The following is a 7715-nucleotide window of genomic DNA, read 5'->3' on the forward strand; positions in this document are numbered from 1 at the left end:
TTCACACGCTGTGTGTTTCACTCGCTGTGTGTTTCACGCGCTGTGTGTTTCACGCGCTGTGTGTTTCACGCGCTGTCTGTTTCACTCACTGTCTGTTTTACTCGCTGTGTTACACTGGCTGTGAGTTTCACTCACTCTGGGTTTCACTCACTCTGGGTTTCACTCACTCTGTGTTTCACTCACTCTGCACTTCACTCACTGTGTGTTTCACTCAGTGCGTGTCTCGCTCACTGTGTTTCACTCACTATGTTTCACTCACTGTGTTAAACTCGCGGTGTGTTTCACTCGCTGTGTGTTTCACTCGCTGTGTGTTTCACTCACTCTGTGTTTCACCCGCTGTGTTAAACTCACTGTGTGTGTCACTCGCTGTGTGTGTCACTCGCTGTGTGTGTCACTCGCTGTGTGCGTCACTCGCTGTGTGCGTCACTCGCTGTGTGCGTCACTCGCTGTGTGTTTCACTCGCTGTGTGTTTCACTCGCTGTGTGTTTCACGCGCTGTGTGTTTCACGCGCTGTGTGTTTCACGCGCTGTGTGTTTCACGTGCTGTGTGTTTTACTCGCTGTGTTAAACACATTGTGTGTTTCAGGCACTGTGTGTTTCAGGCGCTGTGTTAAACTCATTGTGTGTTTCAGGCGCTGTGTGTTTCAGGCGCTGTGTGTTTCAGGCGCTGTGTGTTTCAGGCGCTGTGTGTTTCAGGCGCTGTGTGTTTCAGGCGCTGTGTGTTTCACTCGCTGTGTGTTTCACTCGCTGTGTGTTTTGCGTGCTGTGTGTTTCACCCGCTGTGTGTTTTACTCGCTGCGTTACACTTGCTGTGTGTTTCACTTGCTGCGCTACACTAACCGTGTTTCACTCACTGTGTTTTACTCGCTGTGTGTTGCACTCACTGTGTGTTATACTCAGTGTTACACTCGCTGTGTGTTTGACCTGCTGTATTACACTCACTATGTTTCACTCGCTGTGCGTTTCACTCACTGTGTGTTTCACTTGCTGTATATTTCATTTGCTGTCTGTTACACTTGCTGTGTTCACTTGCTGTGTGTTTCACGCGCTGTGTTTCCCTGGCTGCATTTCCCTGGCTGTGTTTCACTTGCTGTATTACACTTGCTGTGTCTCACCCATTGTGTGTTTCACTCGCTGTGTGTTTCACTCGCTGTGTGTTTCACTCGCTGTGTGTTTCACTTGCTGTGTGTTTCACGCGCTGTGTGTTTCACGCGCTCTGTGTTTCACGCGCTGTGTGTTTCACGCGCTGTGTGTTTCACGCGCTGTGTGTTTCACGCGCTGTGTGTTTCACGCGCTGTGTTTTACTCGCTGTGTGTTTTACTCGCTGTGTGTTTTACTCGCTGTGTGTTTCACTCGCTGTGTTAAACTCATTGTGTGTTTCACGCGCTGTATGTTTCACCCACTGTGTGTTTGACGCGCTGTGTGTTTCACGCGCTGTGTCTGACACGCTGTGTGTTTCACGCGCTGTGTTTGACGCGCTGTGTGTTTCACCCACTGTGTTTTACGTGCTGTGTTTCACCCGCTGTGTTTCACGCGATGTGTGTTTCACCCGCTGTGTGTTTCACGCGCTGTGTGTTTCACGCGCTGTGTGTTTCACGCGCTGTGTGTTTCACGCGTTGTCTGTATAACTCACTGTCTGTTTCACTCGCTGTCTGTATAACTCACTGTCTGTTTCACTCACTGTCTGTTTCACTCGCTGTGTTACACTTACTCTGGGTTTCACTTACTCTGGGTTTCACTTACTCTGGGTTTCACTCACTCTGGGTTTCAATCACTCTGGGTTTCACTCACTCTGTGTTTCACTCACTCTGCACTTCACTCACTGTGTGTTTCACTCAGTGTGTGTCTCGCTCACTGTGTTTCACTCACTGTGTTTCACTCACTGTGTTTCACTCACTCTGCGTTTCACTTGCTGTGTGTTTTACTCGCTGTATTTCACACGCTGTGTGTTTCACTCGCTGTGTGTTTCACTCGCTGTGTGTTTCACGCGCTGTGTGTTTCACGCGCTGTGTGTTTCACGCGCTGTCTGTTTCACTCACTGTCTGTTTTACTCGCTGTGTTACACTGGCTGTGAGTTTCACTCACTCTGGGTTTCACTCACTCTGGGTTTCACTCACTCTGTGTTTCACTCACTCTGCACTTCACTCACTGTGTGTTTCACTCAGTGCGTGTCTCGCTCACTGTGTTTCACTCACTATGTTTCACTCACTGTGTTAAACTCGCGGTGTGTTTCACTCGCTGTGTGTTTCACTCGCTGTGTGTTTCACTCACTCTGTGTTTCACCCGCTGTGTTAAACTCACTGTGTGTGTCACTCGCTGTGTGTGTCACTCGCTGTGTGCGTCACTCGCTGTGTGCGTCACTCGCTGTGTGTTTCACTCGCTGTGTGTTTCACTCGCTGTGTGTTTCACTCGCTGTGTGTTTCACGCGCTGTGTGTTTCACGCGCTGTGTGTATCACGCGCTGTGTGTTTCACGCGCTGTGTGTTTCACGCGCTGTGTGTTTTACTCGCTGTGTTAAACACATTGTGTGTTTCAGGCACTGTGTGTTTCAGGCGCTGTGTTAAACTCATTGTGTGTTTCAGGCGCTGTGTGTTTCAGGCGCTGTGTGTTTCAGGCGCTGTGTGTTTCAGGCGCTGTGTGTTTCAGGCGCTGTGTGTTTCAGGCGCTGTGTGTTTCAGGCGCTGTGTGTTTCACTCGCTGTGTGTTTCACTCGCTGTGTGTTTTGCGTGCTGTGTGTTTCACCCGCTGTGTGTTTTACTCGCTGCGTTACACTTGCTGTGTGTTTCACTTGCTGCGCTACACTAACCGTGTTTCACTCACTGTGTTTTACTCGCTGTGTGTTGCACTCACTGTGTGTTATACTCAGTGTTACACTCGCTGTGTGTTTGACCTGCTGTATTACACTCACTATGTTTCACTCGCTGTGCGTTTCACTCACTGTGTGTTTCACTTGCTGTATATTTCATTTGCTGTCTGTTACACTTGCTGTGTTCACTTGCTGTGTGTTTCACGCGCTGTGTTTCCCTGGCTGCATTTCCCTGGCTGTGTTTCACTTGCTGTATTACACTTGCTGTGTCTCACCCATTGTGTGTTTCACTCGCTGTGTGTTTCACTCGCTGTGTGTTTCACTCGCTGTGTGTTTCACTCGCTGTGTGTTTCACTCGCTGTGTCTTTCACTCGCTGTGTCTTTCACTCGCTGTCTGTTTCACCCGCTGTCTGTTTCACCCGCTGTCTGTTTCACGCGCTGTGTGTTTCACCCGCTGTGTGTTTCACCCGCTGTGTGTTTCACCCACTGTGTGATTCACCCACTGTGTGTTTCACCCGCTGTGTTAAACTCACTGTGTGTTTCACGCGCTGTGTTTGACGCGCTGTGTGTTTGACGCGCTGTGTGTTTGACGCGCTGTGTGTTTGACGCGCTGTGTGTTTGACGCGCTGTGTGTTTGACGCGCTGTGTGTTTGACGCGCTGTGTGTTTGACGCGCTGTGTGTTTGACGCGCTGTGTGTTTGACGCGCTGTGTGTTTCACCCGCTGTGTTTCACCCGCTGTGTGTTTCACGTGTTGTGTGTTTCACCCACTGTGTGATTCACCCACTGTGTGTTTCACCCGCTGTGTTAAACTCACTGTGTGTTTCACCCGCTGTGTTTGACGCGCTGTGTGTTTGACGCGCTGTGTGTTTGACGCGCTGTGTGTTTGACGCGCTGTGTGTTTGACGCGCTGTGTCTTTGACGCACTGTGTGTTTGACGCGCTGTGTTTCACTCACTGTGTTTCACCCGCTGTGTGTTTGATGCGCTGTGTGTTTCACCCGCTGTGTTAAACTCGCTGTGTGGTTTACGCTCTGTTTGTTTCACATGTTTTTCACTCAATCTGTGTTTCACTCACTGTGTGTGTCACTCGCTCTGTGTCACTCGCTGTGTTTCCCTTGCTGCCTTTCCCTCGTGGCCTTTATCTTGCTGTGTTTCACTCACTGTGTGTTTCACTCGCTGTGTGTTTCACTCGCTGTGTGTTTCACTCGCTGTGTGTTTCACTCGCTGTGTGTTTCACTTGCTGTGTGTTTCACTCCCTGTGTGTTTCACTCGCTGTGTGTTACACTTGCTGTGTGTTTCACTCACTCTGTGTTTCACTCACTCTGCACTTCACTCACTGTGTGTTTCACTCAGTGTGTGTTCCACTCGCTGTGTTTCACTTGCTGTTTGTTTCACTCGCTGCCTGTTTCAGTCGCTGTGTATGTCAATCGCTGTGTGTTTCACTCGCTGTGAGCTTCACTCACTGTATGTTACACTGTGTTACACTTGCTGTGTTACGTTCGCTGTGAGTTTCACTCGCTGCGTTACACTTGCCGGGTGTTTCACCCACTGTGTGTTTCACTCGCTGTGTTTTTCACTTGCTGTGTTAAACTCACTGCGTTTCACTCACTGTATCTCAGTTGCTGTGTGTTTCACTTGCTGTGTGTTTCACCCACTGTGTGTTTGACTTGCTGTGTTAAACTCGCTGTGTTTCACCTGCTGCGTGTTTCACTCGCTGTGTTAAACTCGCTGTGTGTTTCACACGCTGTGTGTTTCACACGCTGTGTGTTTCACCCACTGTGTGTTTCACGCGCTGTGTCTGACACGCTGTGTGTTTGACGCGCTGTGTTTGACGCGCTGTGTGTTTCACCCACTGTGTTTCACCCGCTGTGTTTCACGCGACGTGTGTTTCATGCGATGTGTGTTTCACCCGCTGTGTGTTTCGCCCGCTGTGTGTTTTACGCGCTGTGTGTTTTACTCGCTGTGTGTTTTACTCGCTGTGTGTTTTACTCGCTGTGTGTTTTACTCGCTGTGTGTTTTACTCGCTGTGTTAAACTCATTGTGTGTTTCACCCGCTGTGTGTTTCACCCGCTGTGTGTTTCACCCGCTTTGTGTTTCACCCGCTGTGTGTTTCACTCGCTGTGTATTTCACCCGCTGTGTGTTTCACGCGCTGTGTTTTACTCGCTGTGTGTTTTACTCGCTGTATGTTTTACTCGCTGTTTGTTTCACTCGCTGTGTTAAACTCATTGTGTGTTTCACGCGCTGTATGTTTCACCCACTGTGTGTTTCACTCGCTGTGTGTTTCACGCGCGGTGTGTTTCACGCGCGGTGTGTTTCACGCGCGGTGTGTTTCACGCGCGGTGTGCTTCACGCGCGGTGTGTTTCACGCGCTGTGTCTGACACGCTGTGTGTTTTACCCGCTGTGTTTGACGCGCTGCGTGTTTCACCCGCTGTGTGTTTGACGCACTGTGTGTTTCACCCGCTGTGTGTTTGACGCACTGTGTGTTTCACCCGCTGTGTTGTTTACGTGCAGTCTGTTTCACATGTTGTTTTTCACTCATTCTGCGTTTCACTCTATCTGTGTTTCACTCACTGTGTTTTTCACCCGCTGTGTGTTTCACTCGCTGTGTGTTTCACTCGCTGTGTGGGCCACTCGCTGTGTTAAACTCGCTGTGTGGTCCACGCGCTGTTTTTTTTCACATGTTGTGTTTCACGCGCTGTGTGTTTCACGCGCTGTGTGTTTCACGCGCTGTGTGTTTCACGCGCTGTGTGTTTCACGCACTGTGTTTTACTCGCTGTGTGTTTTACTCGCTGTGTGTTTTACTCGCTGTGTGTTTTACTCGCTGTGTGTTTTACTTGCTGTGTGTTTCACTCGCGGTGTTAAACTCGCTGTGTGTTTCCCGCGCTGTTTTTCACGCGCTGTGTTTCACGCGCTGTGTTTGATGAGCTGTTTGTTTCACCCGCTGTGTGGTTTACGCGCTGTTTGTTTCACATGTTGTTTTTCACTCAATCTGTGTTTCACTCAATCTGTGTTTCACTCACTGTGTGTGTCACTCGCTCTGTGTCACTCGCTGTTTTTCCCTCGCTGCCTTTCCCTCGCGGCCTTTAACTTGCTGCGGTACACTCACTGTGTGTTTCACTCGCTGTGTGTTTCACTCACTGTGTGTTTCACTCGCTGTGTGTTTCACTCGCTGTGTGTTTCACTCGCTGTGTGTTTCACTCGCTGTGTGTTTCACCCGCTGTGTGTTTCACCCGCTGTGTGTTTCACTCGCTGTGTGTTTCACTCACTGTGTTTTTCAATCGCTTTGTTTTTCACTTGCTGTGTGTTTCACTCCCTGTGTGGGTCACTCGCAGGGTGTTTCACTCACTGGCTGTATCGCTTGCTGTGATACACTTGCTATGTGTTTCACATGCTGTGTGCTTCACTTGCTGTGTTTCACTTATTCTGTGTTTCACTCACTGTGGGTTTCACTTGCTGGGTTACACTTGCTGTGTGTTTCACTCGCTGCGTTACACTCACCGTGTTTCACTCACTGTGTTTCACTCACTGTGTTTCACTCACTGTGTGTTGCACTCACTGTGTGTTATACTCAGTGTTACACTCGCTGTGTGTTTGACCTGCTGTATTACACTCACTATGTTTCACTCGCAGTGCGTTTCATGCACTGTGTGTTTCACTTGCTGTGCGTTTCACTCACTGTGTGTTTCACTTGCTGTGTGTTTCACTCACTGTGTGTTTCACTTGCTGTATATTTCATTTGCTGTGTGTTACACTTGCTGTGTTCACTTGCTGTGTGTTTCATGTGCTGTGTTTCCCTGGCTGTGTTTCCCTGGCTGTGTTTCACTTGCTGTATTATACTTGCTGTGTCTCACCCATTGTGTGTTTCACTTGCTGTGTGTTTCACTCACTGTTTGTTTCACTTGCTGTGTTACACTTGGTGTGTGTTTCACTAACTCTGTGTTTCACTCACTCTGCTCTTCACTCGCTGTGTGTATCACCCGCTGTGGTAAACTTGCTGTGTGTTTCACCTGCTGTGTGTTTCACATGTTGTGTTTCACTCAGTCCGTGTTTCACTCACTGTGTGTGTCACTCGCTCTGTGTCACTCGCTGTGTTTCCCTCGCTGCCTTTCCCTTGTGGCCTTTAACTTGCTGCGGTACACTCTCTGTGTGTTTCACTCGCTGTGTGTTTCACTCGCTGTGTGTTTCACTCGCTGTGTGTTTCACTCGCTGTGTGTTTCACTCGCTGTATGTTTCAATCGCTGTGTGTTTTAGTCGCTGTGTGTTTCACCCGCTGTGTGTTTCACTCGCTGTGTGTTTCACTCACTGTGTTTTTCAATCGCTTTGTTTTTCACTTGCTGTGTGTTTCACTCCCTGTGTGGGTCACTCGCAGGGTGTTTCACTCACTGGCTGTATCGCTTGCTGTGATACACTTGCTATGTGTTTCACATGCTGTGTGCTTCACTTGCTGTGTTTCACTTATTCTGTGTTTCACTCACTGTGGGTTTCACTTGCTGGGTTACACTTGCTGTGTGTTTCACTCGCTGCGTTACACTCACCGTGTTTCACTCACTGTGTTTCACTCACTGTGTGTTGCACTCACTGTGTGTTATACTCAGTGTTACACTCGCTGTGTGTTTGACCTGCTGTATTACACTCACTATGTTTCACTCGCAGTGCGTTTCATTCGCTGTGTGTTTCACTCGCTGTGTGTTTCACTCACTGTGTTTTTCAATCGCTTTGTTTTTCACTTGCTGTGTGTTTCACTCCCTGTGTGGGTCACTCGCAGGGTGTTTCACTCACTGGCTGTATCGCTTGCTGTGTTACACTTGCTGTGTGTTACACTTGCTGTATATTTCACTTGCTGTGTGTTACACTTGCTGTGTTCACTTGCTGTGTCTCACCCATTGTGTGTTTCACTCACTGTCTGTTTC

This window comes from Cetorhinus maximus, chromosome 13 (assembly GCF_964194155.1).
Source record: "Cetorhinus maximus chromosome 13, sCetMax3.hap1.1, whole genome shotgun sequence".
Lineage (NCBI taxonomy): Eukaryota > Metazoa > Chordata > Chondrichthyes > Lamniformes > Cetorhinidae > Cetorhinus > Cetorhinus maximus.